Source organism: Podarcis gaigeae (assembly GCF_964106915.1).
Source record: "Podarcis gaigeae genome assembly, chromosome: 4".
Lineage (NCBI taxonomy): Eukaryota > Metazoa > Chordata > Lepidosauria > Squamata > Lacertidae > Podarcis > Podarcis gaigeae.
In genome coordinates this window covers 71,088,970-71,112,794 of record NC_139677.1, presented here as the reverse complement: position 1 = coordinate 71,112,794, position 23,825 = coordinate 71,088,970, and the positions used below count along the sequence as shown (strand labels likewise).

The window sequence follows — 23,825 nt, the reverse complement described above, 5'->3', positions numbered from 1 at the left end:
AGCCTCAAATGGGCACAGAGTGACACTTCTGTCCTTATGCATCATCTCATTAGGCCCACTTCATTCTTAGATGGGGAGAAATAAATCAGCTTAAATTCAAATTGTTCAGTTTCACTGGGGAGCGGTGGTTGTTTTCCCAGATCTAAAAGAAATTGAAGGTCAAAGAGCTGAAAATGCTTTCACTAGTTGAGAGAATCAAGAGTTTCCGGAACTCGTCTGTCAGCTGTAGTGGGGAATGATGCTGTTCTAATGTCAGGTGTCACTCTTCTTAATTAGAAAGAACCTAGCAGGAGGTAGAGAGTGTTACCTATGCAGGTCACTGAGGATGGTATTAGGGGCTTAATTTACCCTCTGAAACTAGTTAAAGGACTTCCTTTGACATCAATAAATGAGATTCTAAAATCCAAAATTAAGTTATGCAGAACATGAATATAAAGCTTTTGACAGTTTTAAAATAAAGCTCACTACCATTACTTTGAAAAGCACAAGTGGCAATATTCTAACTAAAATAAAATATTTACTTTCTTTGGAGACCACCAATTTGTAGATTAATAGTAACTCAAAATGGTTCTTAACATTTCCAAGGCTATTTGTTTTAAAGCTTTGCTTCTCTTCCCCCTCCCATTACCCTAAGAACAGACTTATTAATAAAATATGATAATAGCAATTGATCTTTCCAGCTGTGTCCCTGGACCATAAAAAGGAGACTGGTTTATTGTATGTTACTTCAGAATATCAAAAGAAGCAGAACAGCTGGTTCTTAATGTGTGAAACCAACTTCTTTAGCAAAATTAGGCTTATGGAAGGAAACTTCTGATTGGAAACAATGCTTTGTCGTCTTGGTTTTTGACATAGCACTTTGCAACTCAAATTAATATTAAGTTGTGATGCATTAAGTTATATTATCAAAAACTCCAGAATTAGGCTTTGAAAGTGATACTAGTACTTTAATTGTTATGGTTCTTTCCTATAAAATTGTGCCTTTATTTCATCTTGTTAGTACAGTACAAATAAAATCTTACACTGAAACTCTGCTTTTATAAATACTTCAAAACTATTGAATAACACACTCAAAGCAAATAATGCACAAAATAAAATTATTAAATGGTGCAGCAGTAAAACTGCTAGTAATTATTTATTTTTTCCCCACCCATCTGGCTGGGTTTCCCTAGCCACTCTGGGCGGCTTCCAACAAAATATTAAAATACAATAGTCTATTAAACATTAAAAGCTTCCCTAAACAGTACATTTGCAAACCTAAGCAGGGTCTGGTATGGTTTCATATTTGATGGGGGATCAGGTGTTGAGCTTCTTACATTACAGGGTGTTGGGCTTGATGACCTTTGTGATCCCTTTTAACTCTACAATTTGGTGACTCTATGAAATGCAGTTGGTACACGTATTGTAAATTGGTTTAAATGTGATCTCTTTGTTGCTTGTATATACAGTCCCTGAAACATTCATGTGTGGTTTTTAAAAAGAGCTGCACTCCTCCTTTTTTCCTGTAAAAGTTGGAAAGCGTTCTAGAACATTGAATCTGCAATATTCTAGATCACAATGTGCAGGTTAGTGAGGGTTCCTGTATGTTTACCTGATTAGATTCCTCCAGACAGCAACAGATCAAGGCCTGCTGGTCCTGCCTTCATTAGTACTCTACTCAGAGCAGATAAATGTAAGTTACTACTTCTTGACACTTCTTTTCATTAACATTTCTAGAAGTAATTGCTTATTTCCTGTGTGTTGTGACTAGCTAGGTGCTGTTTTATGAACAGGGCAGGGAATGGGGAATCATAACTGCTATAGTTCACTGTTTCTCCGCTGGAATAATTGAAAGAGAAAATGTAACTCGGTGTCAGTCGCTAGCATTAAATTTACAGTAGGGATGGGGAACCTGTGGCCCTTCAGATATTGCTGCACTACATCTCCCGTAATTCCTGTCTGGCTGGAGTTGGTTGGATTTGGAGTCCAACAAATCTGGAGAACCATAGTTTCCTCATCTCTGATTTTTACAAGTACATGCAGTTTTATGCTTTATACTAAAGCTATCACAGCTATCCCTCGGGAATATTTATAGGAAGCCACCTAGATGCTGCTCCCCATTATTCCTTGCAATGCTGAAAAATGGATTCCTCAACTTTTAGATTGCACACTGCTCTTAGATTGCACACTGAGAGCCAGTGTGGTGTAGTGGTTAAGAGCAGTAGATTTGTAATCTGGGGAACCGGGTTCGCGTCTCCGCTCCTCCACATGCAGCTGCTGGGTGACCTTGGGCCAGTCACACTTCTTTGAAGTCTCTCAGCCCCACTCACCTCACAGAGTGTTTGTTGTGGGGGAGGAAGGGAAAGGAGAATGTTAGCCGCTTTGAGACTCCTTTGGGTAGTGATAAAGCGGGATATCAAATCCAAACTCTTCTTCTTCTTCTTCTCTTGAAGGTAGAATATTCCTGGGCTGGCCCTGCTGTTGTACTGAAATGCTATATGATGAATTAGCATTGTTTCTTTGTTGTTGAAGACCAGTTACTATTTTCCTGTAGGGTTCTCAGAATAGGATCATGTTTAACCCTGTATACACATATTTTTAATGGTCAGTTAAATGTCTTGGAAAGGCATGGTGAGCCATATGTAAACCTTTATTCTTAATCCAGGACTTCCTTGTAAATAAATGTTAAACACTTAACCTTTTCAGGATGCTACAAGTCTCAAAAACTTAAAGTCATAGGACTTCCGGGTCGGCGCCATCGCCGAATGGCGGACTCCCTCCGAGCTCCGGAGGGAGCCGGCTTGGCAGGGGCTGGGTCCTACCGCACCGGCGATGCGGGGACCCTTAAAAACCACGGCCAGAGGAGGCCGTGGACATGGAGACTCGGCTGGCACCGTTAGCGCTCTCCCGACTCGTGAAGGAGCCTTTTTAAAGGAGCCCCCCGGGTGCCGGGGGGAAGCGTGGTGCTTTGAGTTCTCTGCTATCCCTGCCGAGCGCAGCCGCATGCCATCCGACGGAGAGCGCTGACTTCTTCTATTGAAAATTTGGCACTAAAGAAGAACCCGTGAGTAATTGGAATATGGACTAAAAAAAAAAGGGGATAAATTTTTAAAATTCGGAGCGAACGGGGGAGGCGGAAAAAAGGAAGTCAGCCCACCCCTAAATTGTAGAAGAGCCAAAACAAAGGACTGGACAACTAAGATCGAGTGTAACCTTATCTTGCCGAATCAGCAACTTCGCGAGGGAAAATTATAAGATTGAGCTGGAGGAGAAAAGTGGAATTGTTTTAAAAAAAAGCAACCCCCCCCCCCCGGAATCCCTGGAGCGATTCGTGAAACTGCCTGGAGAAAAGCGATGGAGGTTTTGACAGCTGTCAAAGAGCTGTCAAAAAGGAAGATTAAAATAGAGATTTTGTTATGAGGACTTTGCCGGTTATATTTGTTATAAATTGAATATAAATTGTTTTAAATATCGGTTAACAAGCTACTTGGACTGGTGGATGTGATTCTGGAAGGGAACTTTGCTACTGTAATCCACCTAGAGGAGCCGAGGGATATTGCATGTGTTTTTGACAGGAAACTTGAACAGTTGAATGGAACTTTTAATCTCCTGGGAAACTGCAGGAATGGAACATTATTTTGTCTACAGAGGTCTATACACTACAGGAAACAATGGAACTATTTGTTGGAAAATGAAAGGAACATGATGCAATGCTTTGCTCCATGAGTAACAAGCCTCTGCAGAGACACTAGAAACTTTTGGAAAAAGAACATTTCTATGGGAGAACAGAGAAATAAAAAGGAGGAGAATGATTGACAAGAACAAGGAAATAACAAGAACTGGACAGAACTGGGAGAGGGAACATTTGGGATATTCAGGTTTGACAAGCTTATGGAAACAAAATTGGAGTTTTTACTCCTGGATATAAAAACCTGGATAGAAGAAATGGGCCCCTTTTTTTTGATAGACTCCTTCTACGATTGGACACCCGTAATCAAAGACTGGCAAAGAACCTGAGGGACATAGTGTAATGTGGGAACTCCAGGAAGATATTAGAAGTAGAGGGATAGGTGAAACGCAAAGGGGAAAGAGGGGAGGGAAAATTGGAATCCAAAGGCTGTAAAATCACTATTCATATTTATCTTATTTCCATCTGTACTATGTTTGAAAGGGGGAAACTCGTGGAAGGGAATAGATCGATCTTAGGGGATGGAAATCTGGATAAATTGGGTTATTGATGATGAGTGTAATTTGGGGATAAGAACTTGTTGAATTTAATTGCTTATTTGGAAGATTTGGAACACAAGAGGGGGTAGGGAGGGGAAGTCCTGGTTATTGGCAAAAAGTTTATAAATTGGATTTAATTTGTTTTAATTTGTTTTAATTTGGAAAACCTTAATAAAAATTATTATTAAAAAAAAAAAACAACTTAAAGTCATACATTATTTTATATTCTTCCATTTGGAAAGATTGCTGTTACTGCCCCGTAATCAACTCCATCATTTGCAGTCATTGCATTCCTCAAGAGAAAAAACACGAATATATGAACAGGGTCAGTTTCTAAATGAACGCTTTCTTTTGGTCACAGCCACTATTCACTTGTTAAGCTGAGCTGAGGATATCTGCTGCTGCAAAACCTATGGCAGATTAGTACATTTGATGCAGCTATTCACAATTGGTAATAACATTATTATTCGGGAAGAGTAAGAATAATATTGCCAATTGTAGATAGTTGCATCAACTTTGTTAGCATCTGCCGTTATAACATCACTGTATTTCAACGTAATCTGCCCCGGAAGACCGTTTGACAGCCAAGGTGCAATGGGTGGTCAGCAATTTCAATGGAGAAACGCAACTTGGAAGCCATTGGACTTCTGAGATGTGTTCGAAAATGGAAGCGTTCACTTCCAAGTTTTTGGCGTTCCGGTTCCAAATGGTTCAGCTTCCAAAATGCCCAAAAACCGAGGTTCCACTGTTGTACTGATTTGTTGTCTACTGAATCATGAACGGCTTTTGCAAGGTCCATAGCTGATTGGTAGGCCACATGCTTAGCATGCAAAAGGTCCTATGTTTTCCCCATCTCCAGTTAATATTGGTAAGGGACATCTGCTTGAACACTGGAAAAGCCATGCCAATTAGAGTAAATAACATTGGGCTATAAGAGACCATGAAAAGAATTTGGGCTCTTCATGTATTCCCTTAGATTGCTCAAAAAACCTTGAAGGGGATTTTGACCATTTGAAGGAGACTTGAGAAACTAAGTTGTATATTTATTCAGCAGCTTCCTCCTCTGCCATTTCCCAGCCCTCAGCAGAAACAACCCTGCCAAACCCTTGAAAAGAGGAAGGAGGTACCGGTGGTGGCACAGGGTTGCAAAGAGATAGGCTTATGTCTGTGAATCTTACCCACTGCGAGATGCCCCTTCTGCATTGCTAGCTGTTACCTTACTAGGAAAGGCGAACCAAATGACCAGAGAGGATACCTGTCTGGCTTAGATGAATATGACCATTTCTTGCTGGCATTTTGGAGTTTGTCGGTTTCTATGTTGCAAAGGGGGAAAAAGGAAAGAAATTTCACAATTTTTGTAGTAAATGACTCATGGACATGCCTAAGAGCATCTTTTTTAACGTAGATCAGGCAGCTGCCTTCTCTGGATCTGGTTTTCAGTGGTAAGGGGAGAACAAGTGGCAGGGATGGTGGATAAACTCCATTTCAAGTCAGCATTAGTCTTGAAGGGTCCTAGAGTCAACTTGAATTGAGTATGCTTTTATGAGTAGGGAGAGTCTGTGTTTCAAGACCCATTTACTCAAATTTCATCAGCATCACTAATGAAAAAGACACTCTAGCCATTTTTGTTCATTGTTTCTTGAGAGTTTACAAGTGCATAGGGCCTTGTGCAACCACCATGATAATCATCTATCTCCCAGCAGTTCCACCGCAGTAGGGAAGGATGGGTGGATACTCATGCAATTCCAACAGAGCTATAAATTGAGGACTGGGTTGTAAATTTCCTAATTGCATACGCCAACCTTGCAAATAAATCTACCGAAGTTACTAGCTTACAATAATGTTTATTAGGAGATTTTATTAGCCCACAAAAAATCTCAGAGTCTACAAATGTTTCCTTCACTGGTAGCATGCAGGTGATTCTTATCATAAGTTACAAGGTAAATGCCTGCTTAAAATGCCTACTTATGCCACTTTAAAAGTAGTCAGATTCTAAACAGTCTGTCAGAATCACTTTATGCATTACATTTTTAGCATAATATCTTAGATCCTAAGTTTCTCTCTCTCTCCCCCTCTGTGTGTGTGTGTGTTAGTGGGGGGGGGTGTTAGTGGGGTGGGCAGGGGAAGGACTAGACCATATGAAAAATGAACATAATATTTTAGCTGCAGTTCATTTATTTTCAGTGTTGTATTCTTGTTATAAAAAAGCGTGCCTAGACATTCCATTGTTGCGCCCTTAACCTAGGTTTAAGGTGTCACTTAGCTCCTAGCTTTCATATCTCAGTTTCTAACACTGACCCTGATGCTGCAACTAGTACCCAGGTGGACAGAACTGGGTGAGATCAACTCTACTCTGCTCACCCACCCAGGTCTCAGTGACACAGACCAGACAAGCCTCCTCATCCACAATCAGATCATGGATGAGGGAGGTCTTATTCAGAGCCAACCTGGCATTCAGCAACAGCAGCCACAGACCCAAGGGCTGGCTGATAGGACCAGCACAATGCCCCAGGTGGGATGAGGGGGCTGGCATATGGCACAGTCACTAAGAGCCTGTGCTGTGTGCCCCATACCTGGCCTGCCCCACTTCCCACACCGTACTTCGCCCTACCCTGAACTATTTCAATTGGGGCCCTCCCTGCTCTACCCAGCTCCTCTGCTCCACACTAGCAAAAGCTTCTTCTCCCACATAATAGCATAAAACCTCATGCAAAGGGGGGGGGGTGTGTGTGTGTGCTTTTGGGCGGTCATGTGGGTGGATATCAAATGCTACTTGTTTTCAGAGATTTTGTGCTAGGCCTTTATTTTCATCACTTGTTATTATGTTGTCATTTGTGGTTAACGGAGAAATTCACTCTGAGAATTTAATAGCATATTATTCTAAGTTGTTTATTAATATTAAGAGTCTGCTGTTTTTGTGGAAGTGTCTGCTGGATATTAATTTTCTGGCTGGCGAAAATCTTCAAAAGACTGATCTTGTTTTAGTTCCCTTCGTTTGGTTTACATTCTGTAAAGGTAAATTGATTTTTATTTTGCACATTTCTACCCAGCCAATTCAACCAACCAGAAAATCTCAAAGGTTAATTAAAACCAAAACAGCACTATAAAAATCATACAGTGAGAACTGTAATAGCAGTGGCAATCTGATCTTCTTTGCCAAACCACAGTCCTGAAGACTGATAACACAGAACTTTTTTCACCATTTTAAAAAAATAAATAAATCCCAGTTCTTCATGTGAAAGAAAGGAAGGTTACTTCTCAAAAACACCTTACATTTCCAGTGTTCAGATAAGTATTAGCAGGCTTGGGGGAATTCCAAGATTTGGGGGAATTCTACATGAGGACACAAGCCGATAAGGACTCACAAGCCCAGTACAGAACGCAGACAGACTGTTTTAGGGGAAGGGGGTTAGAAAGGGAAACTGCGTAAGTTGGGAAATGGAATGGAGTATACTAAAGAAGGGCTAAACAGGAGGACTCGGCAGTGCAGCACTTTGTTGCAGATGCCACTTGTTCTCTCACATTTAAACCAGCCTCATTGGATGCTTCTGATTCAATGTTAACTAAAGATTGGGATTGTATGGCATATTAATCCTGGCATACTTTGAGAGCTAGATTATGACAATAATGGCCACTAGGTGGCACCTAATAGTCATGCAATGAAATGGGTGGCCCACCCCTCCATTCTTTTTACTAGTGTGTTAACAAAGGAGTTTTGTGTGACAGGAGACTATTTTTAAAATTCAGCATCACATGCTTTCCAATGCTTTTTTTTATTTCTGCAGCCAATTTACAGCTTTCTAAAATGGCTACAAAAAGAAAAGAAGTTTCACGTAGGGTTTTTGGGGTTTTTTGCAATCATTTGTACGGTCAAATAAATAATGAGTGTTAATATGTCATGTTCAGGTTTTCTGCACATGCATCACCTTGTACAAGTATCAACAAAATTACGAACACACTGGGTGAACCGGAGTTAGCATCTGCTTCAGCCATTTCTTTTACCTCTCCACATAAAATATTTGTTGGCATCTGTCTGTCTCAAGAGACAATGGAAGAGTGTGTCTTTGGGGATAAAGTCAAGTCATTGGAGAGTTACAGCGCCTGCTGTGGCTGTAGAGACTGATACAGGACAGACCTGTTTTAGGGCAGGTGGGGCAGATAAAGGTGTCCGGTTTTGCTGCTACAGGTGCACCATGGCGTTTCTTCTCCCTCTGTTCTCCTCCCAGCGGTTATTTGTCCTGTGATCACTGCTGTGGATACACAACCTGACCGCCTGTCTCCAGGCACTGCCATCATCTGCACGGGATTCCCACATGGCGGGGTTAATGTTGTCAGCCTTTATGCCACGTTTGCAGACATCTGTGTAACAGAGAGTTAGTCTGCCAACATCCATTCTGTGTACATATCTTGATTATGATAATACCCTATCTTTCAAGTTTGCTATCGTAATGGCTGAGGTGGTATATGTGACACATATCTGATGTGCTTCGTGCACTTATGAGACTCCCAACTGTCCCAGCCACCATGGTGAACAGCCACAGGCAATAAATTACAATCCAGGAACATCTGGTGCTGGCTGTTGCTTTAGCAGACTGATCTGTATGGTGGTGGGCAGATGGAGCTGCCTTATGATGGCAGGATTGTACCAAATGAATGTTTAGCTGTTCAAACTCCTGTTGTCTTTCATTGTCTTCCGTTGTCTTTTCTTGACGGCTTAATTTTCCAACGTGTTGTCCCACGATTGCTCAGGAGTCACAAATCTTCACAACACATGCAATCTAATTTCTTAACAGGCCTAACAATGCAACCCTATACATATCTATTCAGAAGTAAGGTTACAATTCTAACCCCACTTACATGGCCTTTTGAAATCATTGGGGCTTACTTCTGAGTAGGCATAGCTAAGATTGCATTGTAAGGATTTAGTTAGTCCAATTTAGAGTGTATCCATGGACATTAATAAACATGACTAATTTACATCCATTAATTTCAATAGGTCTACTCTAAGATGCAATCCTGAGTTCAATGGGATTTAATCCCAAGGAAGATTGTAGCCTAAGGCATGCTTTTTGTGTTCTATTACCTTTTCCATCTTTACAGTATTCACATAATAACCTGCTAATGTGTTGGATAGGCACTGCCTCTATTTGAAAATGCCACCAAACAATGAAGCAATTTCTTTCTCTTAAACAAGATAAAATGTGTTACAAGTAAAAGCACATAACAAATTGATTCTAAACAAACCTAGTATTCTTAAGTTTAGTAATCATTAGATTCTGCTTAGGCAGAAAAGGGAAAGATATTACAGAGTTTCTTGTGGATTTAATTCCTTTCTGCCTTTGATCAGGTCTGGCAGTTTTTCCTTGTATCCATCAGCCGGCTTTCCAAAGAAACAAACAGCTTGACAACAGAAGTGTGTACATCATAGATCTAGGAAGGAATACCTGCCATAAACATTTCATGGCCAACCTAATGTAGCCAAGAGTTATCTTGAACTTTAAGATGTGATTAGGTTTTTGAATATAATATTATTGATGGTTGCTGCATGTGGACCTAGCAGCTGCCTGGAATGGAATTGATGTGGAAGCCCCATTATTCTGTTCCAAAGTTATTTGGTGAGATGAAAATTAAGTGCACTTTTCCAAGTTGTTAATTAACTATTTCCCCACTACTTGGTCAGAAGCAGCACTTCAAGAAGCAAGTTGTCTTGACTGGATGCTCCTTGAAATGCTGGGTCCTTTAGGAAAGATCTGCTGCAGTACCTAATGAACAAATCACCCTCCTTGACTTTCTGCTGTTAACAGCAATGAGAGCAACAACACTATACATTGAAATGAGAAACAAGACTCAGGAAAAAAAATCAAGGGAGACTTTTACTCAGCGGTTAGTTACTTCTGACAGCACAATTTATCATAAATCTCAGCTAGCAAACTGTATTCCATTTGCTCACAGCATGTTCCCCATTAGACCACTAATTCTATGAAAGTTAGAAATGCTCATTACTAGCTCTCTGCTGTGAAATGGTACAGAATTGATTCACTGTCTGGCCAGTAATTAGTACCAAGTAAATGAGCTTTTCTCTCTCTGCATTTCATAGGCTGAAATTTTGTAAACGAGTTTTCCAGGAGTTAAGAACCCAATTACATTCTGTAACTGTCTTCTGAAGTTTAAATATGTTTCTTTTCACTAAGCCAAACCATAGAGAAAGCTCTGCATTGGCTCAGTAATGCAAAAAGAGGTACAAGTCTTGGGGCTTTGCATTTCAGCTTTGTCATATTTCCCCCATAGTCCTTATCCCCTAGTCAGAAAAAAGTTTGGTATATGTAACTGCATTTGTTAACATTTGCCCCTTGTTAGTCCGCTTGCCTTATTCCTCTCTGTGGTGGCACTTTAAACAGAGCTACCAGCAATTCAAAGCGCTCCTCAGGAAAACACATGACTCTTACAGCATTAGTGGGCATTGGTAGCAAAAGCACTGCAACCTGCAACATGTTTCAGCAAGCGTCCTTCCATTTTAAATACCTTTCAATGCTCTGCCAGACCATTGCTCTGGAATAGCATTGCAGGAAATTTTAAAATGGCTGCTGGGCCAAAAAATGAAAACGGGAGATTCAGGGAAGGCAGGACCAATCCTGAGAGTCAGATCCTTGGCAGCTGCCCTAAAGATGTAGAAAGCAAGTCACTTGGACTGTAATATTCTAGGGAAGCATGAGAATGTTCATCTAAAAATGTGACTAATGACCAATCTCCTTTGCATTGAGCGCTGTCATTTGTAATTTGGTGGTACAACTCTCTAAACAGGGTAAGTGTGTGGTTCATATTGTTAGGGCTCCCAGACTCTCCAAGGGACGTCCCTGATTTAGAGAAGTCATCCCGGTTTCTAATTTGATCTTGGAATGTCCTGGTTTTCCTTAGGATGTCCCTATTTTTATTGGAGAAATGTTGTAGGAGAGGGAGTTATCCTACACCTGAGCCACCTGAAGGCAGACCTGTATAGGAAAGTTTTTCAATGTTGAAAGTGTTATTATGTTTAAACACTGTACGTTGGAAGCTTCCCAGAGTGGCTGGGGAAACCCAGTAAGGTATAAATAGGTATAAATAGTAAAATTATCATTATGGAATGGGGCATCCCTATTTTCATTGCTAAATGTTGGAGGGTATAGGCTCCACCTCTTGCTGTTAATGGTAATACTAAACTTTTTTTGTGGAATTCTTTTGCCCCTGTGAAAATAGAGAATGATGAAACCCACACTTGATGCTTTTTCGTACAGTTATTGCGCTATGTATGATCTGTATATTTTAACATAATATGTGAAATATCACCCTGGAAGTATCTCTTTCAATGAATCTGGAAAATTGGCCCTGACACAAATCCTCTGGTGGCGATATGCAGTGTTTACTTCATATAATATCTGCCCCTTTTTATTGATATCAGAAAATGTAACAGGAGGATGAAACAACAAAAAATGAAAACTAATTTGACAGAATTTTAATTGCACACTTCTGAAATAAGTAATGCAATAGTCTTGAAAATTTAATAAACAGTGTGCAGTTTATTTTGAAGAATGCTATCCATACTTTTGTTTGCTGGAACAGATTTCTTTCCACCTTGTATATATTACTTATTGTGTATGCCCTTGACAGTTTCTTGATCTTTAATAAGATTCTTGGAGAATGTGTTGCTTCTAATTTCCTCTTAGTGAACATATCAAAATGGTTTATATATCTGATCAGGTCTATTTCAGGCTGCATATTTTGGACTAAGTGCAGGAATTCTGCCTTGGCTAAAGCTGTGGATGTTTTATCTTCATTTGAGTTTATTAGAGTAATTTATACTTTCTTTCCCATATGCATGACTTTAATATTTTTAATACTAAATTGACAGATTACATGGGCCTGACGCCATCACACGTTCTTAGCAAAATGCCTCTGACTAGCATGTGTGCTCGCAGACCAGTTCTCTATACAGAACAGCATAGTAGTGCTGCTACATAGGATTCAGGTTTTAGAAGACATCTGAAGACAGCCTTGTTTAGGGAAGTTTTTAACATTTGATGTTTTATTGTGTTTTTAATATTCTGTTGGGACCCGCCCAGAGTAGCTGGGGAAACCCTGCCAGATGGGCGAGGTAATGTTGTTGTTGTTGTTGTTGCCGCTGCTGCTAATATTAATTCCATTTTGTTTTTTTTTTTATAAATATTTTTTATTAAGTTTTCCATAGTAATACATATTTAACAAATGATACCTTTGTTAACATCTTTTCATTCTGTCATAGACTCCCTCACGCCTCCCGCTTCCACTTGCACATTTAAAAATAAAATTTTTCAAAACAAATTATTAAATGTTCACAAACTCAATAATTTTGTTTAAACTCAAAATATAACTTATAAAATATGATTTAGTGATAGACAATTATCTTTGATCTGGCAACCTTGTTAGCATTCAACCAAATTACAATGCTTTTGTAAGTAAATCTTAAATTTCTTCCAGTCTTCTTCACTCCTTTCTTCTCCCTGGTCGCGGATTCTGCCTGTCATCTCGGCTAGTTGCATATAGTCCATCAGCTGCATCTGCCATTCTTCCAGCGTGGGTAGATCTTGGGTTTTCCAATTCTTAGCGATGAGTATCCTTGCCGCCGTTGTAGCATACATGAAAAATGTTCTATCTTTCTTTAACACATACTGGCCGACCATACCCAGAAGGAAGGCCTCTGGTTTCTTGATAAAGGTATACTTAAACACCTTTTTTAACTCATTGTATATCATTTCCCAAAAGGCCTTCACTTTAGGGCAAGTCCACCAGAGGTGAAAGAATGTTCCTTCATTTTCCTTACATTTCCAACATTTATTCTCAGACGAATGGTATATTTTGGCCAGTTTCACTGGGGTCATGTACCACCTATATATCATTTTCATTACATTTTCCTTCAGTGCATTACATGCAGTGAAGTTCAGCCCGGTGGTCCACAACCTTTCCCAGTCCTCAAACATAATATTATGCCCAACATCCTGTGCCCACTTTATCATAGCCGATTTCACCGTTTCGTCTTGTGTATTCCATTTCAGCAGCAAGTTATACATTTTTGACAATACCTTCGTCTTAGGTTCTAACAGTTCTGTTTCCAATTTCGATTTCTCCACCTGGAATCCTAACTTTTTATCATTCTTGAAAATTTCTTGAATCTGAGCATAATGTAGCCAGTCTCGCACTTTACCTTTCATTTTTTCCAAACTCTGCAGTTTCCAATTATTTCCATCTTTTTCTATTATTTCCCAATATTTCGGCCATCTGGCCTCCATATTGGGTCTTTTTAAGGCCTTAGCCTCCAGAGGGGACAGCCACCTCGGTGTTTTGTTCTCTAGTAAGTCTTTGTATTTAGTCCAAACATTAAATATTGCTTTTCTGACAATATGGTTCTTGAAAACCTTATAAATCTTAGCCTTGTCGTACCATAGGTATGCATGCCACCCAAATGCGTTGTTAAAACCTTCCAAATCTAACACGTCCGTGTCCTCAAGAAGTAGCCAATCTTTTAGCCAGCAGAAAGCTGCGGCTTCATAGTACAGTTTTAAGTCTGGCAGGGCAAAGCCCCCTCTTTCTTTTGCGTCTGTTAATATCTTATACTTAATTCTGGGCTTTTTGCCCTGCCAGACAAATTTGGAGATATCTTTTTGCCACTTCCGGAAGCACTCCGTTTTGTCAACAATCTGCAGTGTCTGAAATAAAAACAACATTTTTGGCAATACATTCATCTTGATGGCAGCTATTCGTCCTAACAAGGAAAGTTTTAGTTTTGACCAGCTATCCAAGTCCCTCTTAATTTCAGACCAGCATTTTTCATAATTGTCTTTAAACAGACTCAAATTTTTAGCTGTAATGTTTACCCCTAGGTATTTCACTTTCTTAACCACAGTCAACTCTGTCTCTCTCTGAAACCGTTCCGACTCAGTGTCCGTCAGGTTTTTCCCCAACACCTTAGTTTTTTGCTTGTTTAGTTTAAATCCAGCCACTCGACCAAAGTCATGAATCAGTTGTAAAACTCTTTTCGTACTAGATTCTGGCTCCTGTAGTGTTAAAACTAGATCATCTGCAAAGGCTTTAAGCTTGTATTGTTTCATTCCGACCTGAATCCCTTCCACCCGCTGGTCCCCTCTAATCATGTTCAGGAGCACTTCCAGGACTGAAATAAACAGTAACGGGGAGATCGGGCAGCCTTGTCGTGTCCCTTTCTCAATTTTAAACTCTTCTGTAACCACATTGTTAACTATCAATTTTGCTTTCTGTTCTGAATATATTGCATCAATCCCATTTTCAAACCCCCGCCCCACTCCCATTTCTTTTAAATTCCCCTTCATAAACTTCCAGGAAATGTTGTCAAAGGCCTTCTCCGCATCTATGAAGATTAAAACTGCTCTTGTATTTATGTTTGTTTGTAAGAGTTCCAATATGTCTATAATATTCCTAGTGTTGGCATACATATGTCTACCTGGGAGAAAGCCTGCCTGGTCCTTATGAATTACTTTGTTTAAAACCCTCTTGAATCTACTTGCCAAAACATCTGCAAATATTTTGTAATCCACATTCAAAAGGGAGATGGGGCGGTAGTTCTTGAGTTGGTTCTTTTCAGTTTCCGATTTTGGTATCAATGTGATAAAAGCCTCCTTCCACGATTCCGGCGCCTTCTTTCCCTCCATGATTTCATTGCTGACCTCCATTAGTGGTTGTATCAAATAGTCTTTCAATGTCTTATAATACTTGGAGGTCAGCCCGTCAGGTCCTGGCGATTTGCCCTGTTTCATATTCTGGATGGCCTGCTCAATCTCCTGTCGTGTTATCTTGCCGTTTAAAATTGTTCTATTTTCTTCTGAGAGTTTTGCTAGTCCATTTGATGCCAAGAATCGTTTAATCTCGGTTTCGTCTTGTGGCCCTTGGGTATATAATTTTTTAAAGTATCTCTGGAAGCACTTTCTAATCTCTCCGGGGTTCTGGATATTCCTTCCTTCTATCTCTAAATTTGTCACTGTATTTAACTTTTGTCGCCTCTTCAACTGCCAGGCTAGCAGTTTTCCACATTTATCTGCCGATTCAAAAGTTTTTTGTCTCATTAACTTAATTTTCCATTCTATTTCCTGGTTTATCAATGTTGAATATTGTGCTTGATGAAGTTTGATTTCTCTTAGAATCGGCTGGGATTTTGGATTAGATCTTAACTTCTTCTCTAATTCCTTAATTCTTTCCAAAATTTTATCTTTCTTTTCGTTTTGCTTTCTTTTCTTTATCGTATTCTGTTGTATCAGCAACCCCCTCATTACAGCCTTGCTCGCGTCCCAGATAGTTCTTTTTTCAATTGTAGTATTCATATTAATCTCAAAATAGTCCTTTAGTGCTTTTTGGGCCTTCTTGATAATCTCTTGGTCTCTAAACAGGCCATCATTCATCTTCCATCTGAAGGAACCTGTTGAAGTCAATATCATATCCATTCTCAGGGCATTGTGGTCAGAGCATGTCCTTGGGCATATTTCCACCTTTCTGATCTTTGGAGCCAGGCCTCTAGTTATCCATATTTGGTCGATTCTTGTCCATGTCATCTGGGCCTCAGAGAAAAATGTTCCTTCCCTTCCCAAGGGGTTTCTCACTCTCCAAATGTCAATCCAGTCCATATTGTCTGTCATTTCAAAGAAAGTCTTTGGTAATCTTCCGTTTTTAGTAACATTTTGATTCTGTGACTTATCCATGTTTGTTGAAGCAACTCCATTCATATCTCCCATCATGATGATGTTGTCATAGTCCAGATAGTCCAGCATAGTCTCATGCAATTTCTTGTAAAATTCCGATTTTCCTTCGTTTGGGGCATAAATTCCTAATATCAAAATTTTTTCGCCTTGGAACTGTATTTCTATTGCTAGGATTCTGCCATGTTCATCTTTAAACAGAAATTTAGGTGACAGGCTCTCTTTTGCATAAATCACCACACCTCTTTTTTTGACATTGTCCGAAGATATAAATTCCTGACCAAGTCTCTTGTTTATTAGCACTTTTCTGTGGAGCCTAGTCACATGTGTTTCTTGTAGGCAAATAATGTCCAATTGTTCCTTTCTTAATATGTGAAAAATTTTTTTCCTTTTTTCTGGGATGTTACAGCCATTTATATTCCAACTCAAAAGTTGCAGAGACATCCTGAAAAAATCTGGTTATTCTTGCTGTGGGAGTGCTTTATTTTCCGAGTTTTCAGGATCTGAGGGTGCTGTTCCCCCTGAAGGTTCAGGCCCTGAAGGCAGTCCAAGTCCTTTGTGAAGATCCTCTCCGTGTGCCGCCAAAAATTTGTCTCTGTCCTCTAATGTTCTGATTTTAATCTTTCTCCCTCTAAAAGTAAACGATATTCCTTGAGGGAACTCCCACCTGAAGATAATCGAATTGCTCCTTAACAGTTTTGCTAGTTCCTGGTATTCTGCTCTGAGATCTAATAGCTGTTTAGGAATATCTTTGTAAATTTCAATTCTTCTGTCCAAAATGTCCAGTGACTTCCCGTAGTGCAGGCCCAAAATCTTGTCCCTTTCCTCCTTTGATCTCAATATTATCAGGCAATCTCTGGGTTTCTCTTTTCTTATAAGCCTTCCAAGTCTAAAAGCAGATACAATTTTAAAATCTTCTTCTTGTAAATTCCAAAACTTGGAAAATTCTTTAGTTAAAAATTCGACTAGGTTGCCTTCTTCCACTTCTGGTAATGAACGTATCCTCAAGTTGGCCTCCCTGTTCCGAAGTTCTGTCATAGAAAAGTAGATCTGATGTTCCCCTACTTGTTTGCTGAGTGGTCTCACTTCTTTTTCAAGCTGGCCCACTCTTTGGCTGGTCTCCTCAGCCAATTTCCGATTTTCACCTACAGCCTCTTTTAGTTCTCCAATAGATTGAGCATTCTGTGCAACTTGTCCAGTTAGTCTGTTCAGGCTTTCTGTGTTTTGGTCAATTTTTGCTGTTTGCTGATCAACTTTTTTGTCCAGAGCCTCCAATTTTTCAAAGATCTTTTCCAAAATAGAGCCACTTCCTCCTGTGGCCATTTCTTCCAATTGCGGTTCCTCAGTCTCCCCCTCCCCTGACTGAAGAAGGGAGGCCGCTTCTGCCTCAGGAGGTAAAGTAGAAGGTAAAGTAGGCACAGATGATCTACGCTGCGAGACTGCAGATAACGTTAGAGTAGCTTGTTTTGTTCTTCCCCCTTTTTTTCTTGTTCCACTCATTCCAGAGCTATCTATAAGCCAAGGTCAACTTTGAATGTTCCCATGAGAAAGCAACAACCCAGATGTTCACATTCAAACAGGAGGCCGGGAAAGAGAAAGTAAATTAAAGTCACTGCTTTAATTCCCAATGCCTCTAGGGGGAGCTTATAATGTCTTTAGGGAGAGAGATATCCAAATCAAATCAAATCAAATCAATAAGTACAGTTCAATGTCCAAAGATCTCCACAATATAAATTTTGGCAGAGTTAGGGCTTAAAAACCCATCAATATTTCCATCAGTGCTTAGACAGCCAAAGTTTCAAAGTTACCAGTTCAAGCTCAGAATGTTTCAAAGTTCTGAATCTAAGTATCCAGCTTTGCAGGCTGACAGCCACTTACCCAGGCAAAACCCGCGCCTGGGTTCTTTCTTTTAATTGTATCCAAAAGCCAGACAGAAGAGAGGTATCTTTGTTTCCATATAGGTCCAATAAAAAGTAGCAAATTTTAGTCCTTAATCCACCCAATGCGATAGTTAAATAGGTGCCAGATCTGTCAGTTTGAAAATTGGCTCTTTGTCTCCACTCCTCCTGCTCTTTGCTTTCAAGTTCAGTGTTAGCGGAAGACGGACTTCCTGTTTATCGTCAATCCGCTTTCAGCCAATTTCAGGGTTTTCGGGGTGTTAAAAGTATAAGTCCCATTTACTCACGAATTTCTTCCTTTCCAGTTTTAGCAGTCACAAGAAGAAAGGTCAGCGCTCACCGGCAACGGCTCCGCGGCTTCACTCCGCCGATTGCGGAACGACCCTCAGCGCCGCAGCCTCCTCCGCGATCCGGAGCCCCTTACGGGGTTCCTTCAACGTTTTGGGGGCTGCGCCTGGCGCCCGCCGGGTCCCAAGACTGCAGGCTTCTGCTGCCTGCAGTTTTCCGATGTGGGTCTCCGCTTCGCCGTAGCGGACGACCCGTTCTCGGACGGAGCTCCCTTCCCAGTTAGGAAAGGGCAGCCATTACCCTTCGCGCCGCCTCCGGAAGTCCTATTAATTCCATTTTGGTGCATTTTCCAAAGGGACATGGGCAAGATTTTGGGCAATGAGCAATGTTTGGAGCAATGTTACATGATGCCTAACAGCACAATCCAAACCCAAGATCTGCCTGGATGAGTGTTTTGGATCTTGGGCTTTCCTGGATGAGTTGGGGCAATCCCCAGTGCTGAACTGCAGATAACACTAGTTTGTCCCTCACCCTGACTCAGCTGGCGATCAGACAGCAGAAACTTGTAGCAGTGTAGGTCCCCCGAAAAGAGTATTCTGGGAGAATGGCCAGGGCAGGAGACACAAGGAGAGATCTATACTTATTCCAGACTCTGTTCAGCTTAGTCATGTGACATTGGATCCATACTCCTCTCCCAGAAGCAGAGTTTGGAATAGGGGTAAATTATGCTGGTCTAAATTACACTGGCTTCCTATAGACAGTATTTCTTTTGACAAGAGCATTGGGGGGGACCTGATATCCTCCCTCCAGAGCACCTGTATAATTGATTGAAACCAGAATCCAACCAGAATCTTGAGGTCTTGGAAGGGGGTGAATGAAGTCTGCTGGGAAAGAAGTGGTTGAGGTGGGCTTAGCATCTGCACATTTTGCTCCTGAAATATCCTGGGGAGTTTCACAAACACGCACAGGTGGGGCAATTATTTGCAGCAGGGACGTTCCCAAATGCTAGCTGGGCCCCGTAATGTTCGTACTGCAGGCATTTTACTTTCATTTGAGCTGCCAGACTGGGTCGTTGAACTACAAGGGCAACACAAATCACAGCTTTAACTAATAAACAAAATAAACTCCAGGAAATGCAATCTGCATATTTCACCCTTTCAGTAAAGCACAGTAAAATATTAGATTCTGTTAATTTGTTAATTGGGAAATTAGGTAATTAGATTCCGAGCAAGTCATTTGCAACACATAGAGCAGCGTTGGGAAGGCTGTGACCATTGAGTTGTAGGCAAAAAGCAGGAACAGTCATTTGCAATGCACAGTACAACTTCCATTACCTCCCGCTATTGGTTATGCTGACTGGGGCTGATGGAAGCTAAAGGCCAACAATTTGGGGGGCAGCAGTTTCCCCTGACATAAAGACTCACAGCAACCATGGCTTGAAAGCAAAAGGGACTTGATGGAACTTAATTAGTTACTCATTTTTTAATTACTGATTTTAAGTATCATTGATTTCAGTGGTTCTGCTGTAAGTAAAACTTAAGTCCGGATCTAGCCGCATGGCACTGTAAATATCTCCCGTCTGGCTTTAGAAAACCCTATTAACTTTTTGTTGCCGATTGGTTTTAAGCAGTACGTCATTTTGGAAAATTCACAAGTACAATAATAGAGTGCTTAGAATCATGCTGTGGGATTACTTATACAGTATTCTGTGAAGATTTTCTTAATCCTATTAAATGTAGGGAACAGAATAGTTTTGGTTGGTTGCAAAATAGTAACACTGCCTTTTCGTGTGAGATTGTTTTGTATGCTACTTTTCAATATATTTTTTTCCTTGAAGGTTTTTAGTATTATTTCAGAATGATTGGATACTTATAACAACTGCTGAATTAAGTGAAGAGAAGCACAATGAGAAGTCTATGGCATAGATTTTTTTTTTAAAAATGTATATTAATTTTCATTTTTTAACATCACACATAAAACAACATAATTCAACGCATCAGTTACTATTATTTTAATATTATTTATTACATTTATATGCCACCCTTCATCCAAAGATCACATAATAAAAACAAACCAATAACCCCTCCCAGGCCAACCACGTTGCTTTAAAGTATCAAATAAAATTCTTACAGGTCTCTCCAAAAAATCTTTCCACATATTACTATGAGATATCGGGAAGTTATAAACGCATTTCTCTTGATACATATAATCAAAAAACGGTTGCCACACATTATAAAAAAGATGGGGATTAGAATTCCCTTTGGTTGCACAAACCTGGCACATCACCTTTTCAGCAAGGGCTATTATCCATGTTCTGGCATGCTATGCTTCAATGTTCAATCCCAAGACAGTACACCACCACATAGCTATTTCCATACACACCGTCATGAAGAGGAGGCAGTGACACATTAAATGTTCTTTATGAGCAACTGGTGGAATAGGCATGTCCTGAGTATTCTGAGTCAAGCAAGTTGAGGAGATGGTTGTAGGTCTGTTTGGTATAATACACCTAATTCTTTATTTAGCAAAAGCCAAAATGAGTGAACAGATTTACAAAACCATCACGTGTATACAAGGTCCAGTGACAATGAATATTGAGTCCATAGTTCATTCCAGAAGCTTTTTTTTCAGTTTTATGCTAAACTGTGGTCTAGACATGTGCTAAGAAAATTTCATAGCACCTGACTTTTGATTCAACAAACACGGTTTATCCACATCTTTGTCCTGAGTCAACGGTATATGCTGAAAGAGAATCCAGGAATCTGGTTGTCAACTTGTGCCATTCAAGTGTTTTTTTTACTAGTGTTCCATGCATAATGTGCTGTATGAAGCATACTTTCAGGAAAAGCAGGCACGCAGCCCAATCCAAACACCTTTTCTTGGAAGTAAGGATACATTCGTAAGTCACAGTTTCTAATGGTGGTAACGTGACAGCCTGCTCTGTAGGGAACATGGAAACTTTCCACACAATTAGGGTGATTTGCATAATGGATAGCTCTCAGGTGTCACAGACGCCACCAGTTTTCACATGGCAGCTGTAACTTAAAAATAGACAGTTCCTATACAAGGTCAGACAACTTTTGGCTCTTAATGATGTTGGACTCCCATCTGTCAAGGCAGCATGGCCAATGATCAAAGCTGATGGGATTTGTAGTCCAGCAACATAGGGAAGGTCACAAGTTGCCCATCATTTTCAGCATCCCCCTCTTTTTTTTTTACTGTGCCATGAACTGAACAAACACTGGTGTTGTCTGCTTACATAGGGGACCAGGGCTTCAAAAAAGTAGGGGCATGGCAAGTTCCCCTCTCTTCTACCACACATTTCCTCAGCTTCATCCCCACGAAACTCCACATACCTGCTGTAGGTAGTTATCAGCCATGAAAATTTAAATGGAACCTATGTTGGGATTTCAGTTCCCACCAGCTGCCAAGACACAGCCAGGATGTTGACATCAGGTGATGTTGCTGCCTGTGGGAAAGGAAGTCTGAGCCAGTTCTCAGACTGTCCTGAGTGTAACCGGAGGGACTTACTCTCTCCCTCCCGCCTCTGGACTGAGGCAGTGATGAGTCGGAGAACTCTGAAGCTGGACTGCTCAGGTAGTGCAGTCGTGTGTGTTTTTTATTAAGTTTTAATAAAGTAGCCTGTGTCTACGAACTGCTCTCTTTCTTCTGATGCATTGCCAGGAGGAAGTTGGTGTGCTTCTCTCAGGAGGGAGAAGTCGCCTATTTATCAGTCTCTCTGGACTGAAGGAGGATTCCTGGGAACCAGCCAGAGAATGACCACCGGATTGATCGCCCCGGAGATCTGAGAGGCTGGCAATGCTCCTGGGCGGGCGTGATTCCAACAACCTAAATGTACAGATTGAGTTTATCAGGGATGGCCCTCCAGATGTAGTTGGGCTGCACTGGCCATGTTGATTGGCATTGATGGGAGTTGGGAGTCCAGCAGCTTTGGCGGGGGCACATTGCTTCCCCATTCCTTCGGTATAATTATCGGATGCCAGAAATAAACACGGCATGGCATGCTGCTGTTCTTGTGCTCTGTTTGTCAGCTTCTCGGGGAATATGCAACTGCCCAGTGCTAGAAAGAGAGGTGCAAGGCTTGTCCAAGACCTCAGTCTGAGCACAAGTCAGAGGTGAATGCTGAGCTCAAAAACAACCCCACAAGTGTTGCTGCAACATAACATCCAGATTACAAAAGACACAACGCTAACAAGTGACTTGCCCACAAACTGAGAGGTAAGGTCTAAAACCCAAACATCAAACCCTGAAGATAAATCCCCCTTCAATTAATTTACTCCAAAATATTGAAATTCCACCCGGAGCCCCCCAATCAGTTCCTTTTTGCATTATTGCACCAGTTCAACTGGCTTATACCTTGTTTCCCGAACGTCTTACAACTCAAACGTTTTGGCTCCCGAACGCTGCAAACCTGGAAGTGATTGTTGCGTTTTGTGAACGTTTTTTGGAAGCTGAACGTCCGATGCGGTTTTCTTGGCTTCCGATTGGCTGCAGGAAGCTCCTGCAGCCAATCGGAAGCCATGTATTGGTTTTTGAACGGTTTCAGAAGTCAAATGGACTTCAGGAACAGATTCTATTTGAGAACCAAGGTACCACTTTAGTGTGCTTCTTGTGCCAATTCAAGATGTTGTTTTCAACCTATGAAGTATGACTGGGACATACATACCAGCCCACACACATTGGACATGTAAAGAGTGCTTCATTAGTAGGAGGGGAAGAGGGACACACACCTCAGCCCTGCTCCCCAGCATCTGTGCATTGAACTTGAATGTCTTACAAAGAGATCTATGCTAGAGCTTTCAACATGTAGGCTTCCAAGCAACCAGGTATTGTAATGTAATCTGAGTCCACCAGTGTCCTACAAGGAATTTCAGTAAGGACTGCTGAGGTGTAACATTGTTGTGCCAAGCCTTGTGCCGAAGCTTCAGCAAACTCTCCCAGTGGCCTTCTTGAGAAAAAAATTACAGGACCCCCCCCCCCCCCCAGATGATGGCTCAACATTTTGTGTGCCTATTAAAGGATCTATAACAACATGCCTCTACTATGATAACATGAATTTTCATGTTTGGGTGAAAAGTACTCTGTTGCCTAACTTCTCGTGATTTACATTACTGCTAAATTTCTCATCCTTTTAATATTAACATGCACTTTCTTATTTTTGAAAAATGCAAAATAAAAATGAGGGCTATAGTTTAATAACACAGTTTAAAAAGAAAAGTGTATGAGTTATATATAATTAGCATTTATGTGGTAATATCATGTTAACATGTCAAAAGGTTTTAATTAAAATTACATCGGCAATTAAATATATTATTCTAAAATGGTGGCATAAGGTAAAGGCAGCTCCTTAGCAACAAAAATATAAGAGTCTTTTTCATGTGTGTTTTTTTTATCTGGGAGGGAAAATGAACATTCTCATACTCATGTATGAAAACAGCTTTCCATATTCACATTTTGCAACCTGCCTTCTCTAATCTGGGCCTTTTTTAATATGCATTTGTGAGCTGACTATTTTTTTAAAAATAAATTTATTGGTTTGGCTTTTTTGAAAATAACATCTCCCTTAACAAAAAACTTGGAAGTATACAGCATAAAAATACACAGTCAGTAGGCTAAAGCATAGAATATGATTTAACCTAGAGCAACTAAAAAAGTTGACGAAGGTTAAAGATTGTTTTTC

At 40.5% G+C, this 23,825-nt stretch overlaps 1 protein-coding gene across 16 annotated transcripts in view; it reads left to right on the top strand.

The window, feature by feature from the left end:
* BBX (BBX high mobility group box domain containing) overlaps positions 1-23,825 on the top strand; it is a 133,682-nt gene that overhangs the window by 59,964 nt on the left and 49,893 nt on the right. Inside the window, exon 1 of one of the 16 annotated variants that reach the window (XM_083736411.1) lies at positions 1,548-1,672. The exons of 14 other annotated variants lie outside the window; for them this stretch is intronic. The gene's annotated coding sequence lies outside the window, so the exon portion shown is untranslated. Of the gene's footprint in view, positions 1-1,547; positions 1,673-22,181; positions 22,364-23,825 lie in introns of those variants that run through there. One more of the 16 variants, XM_083736414.1, reaches the window with a different exon arrangement.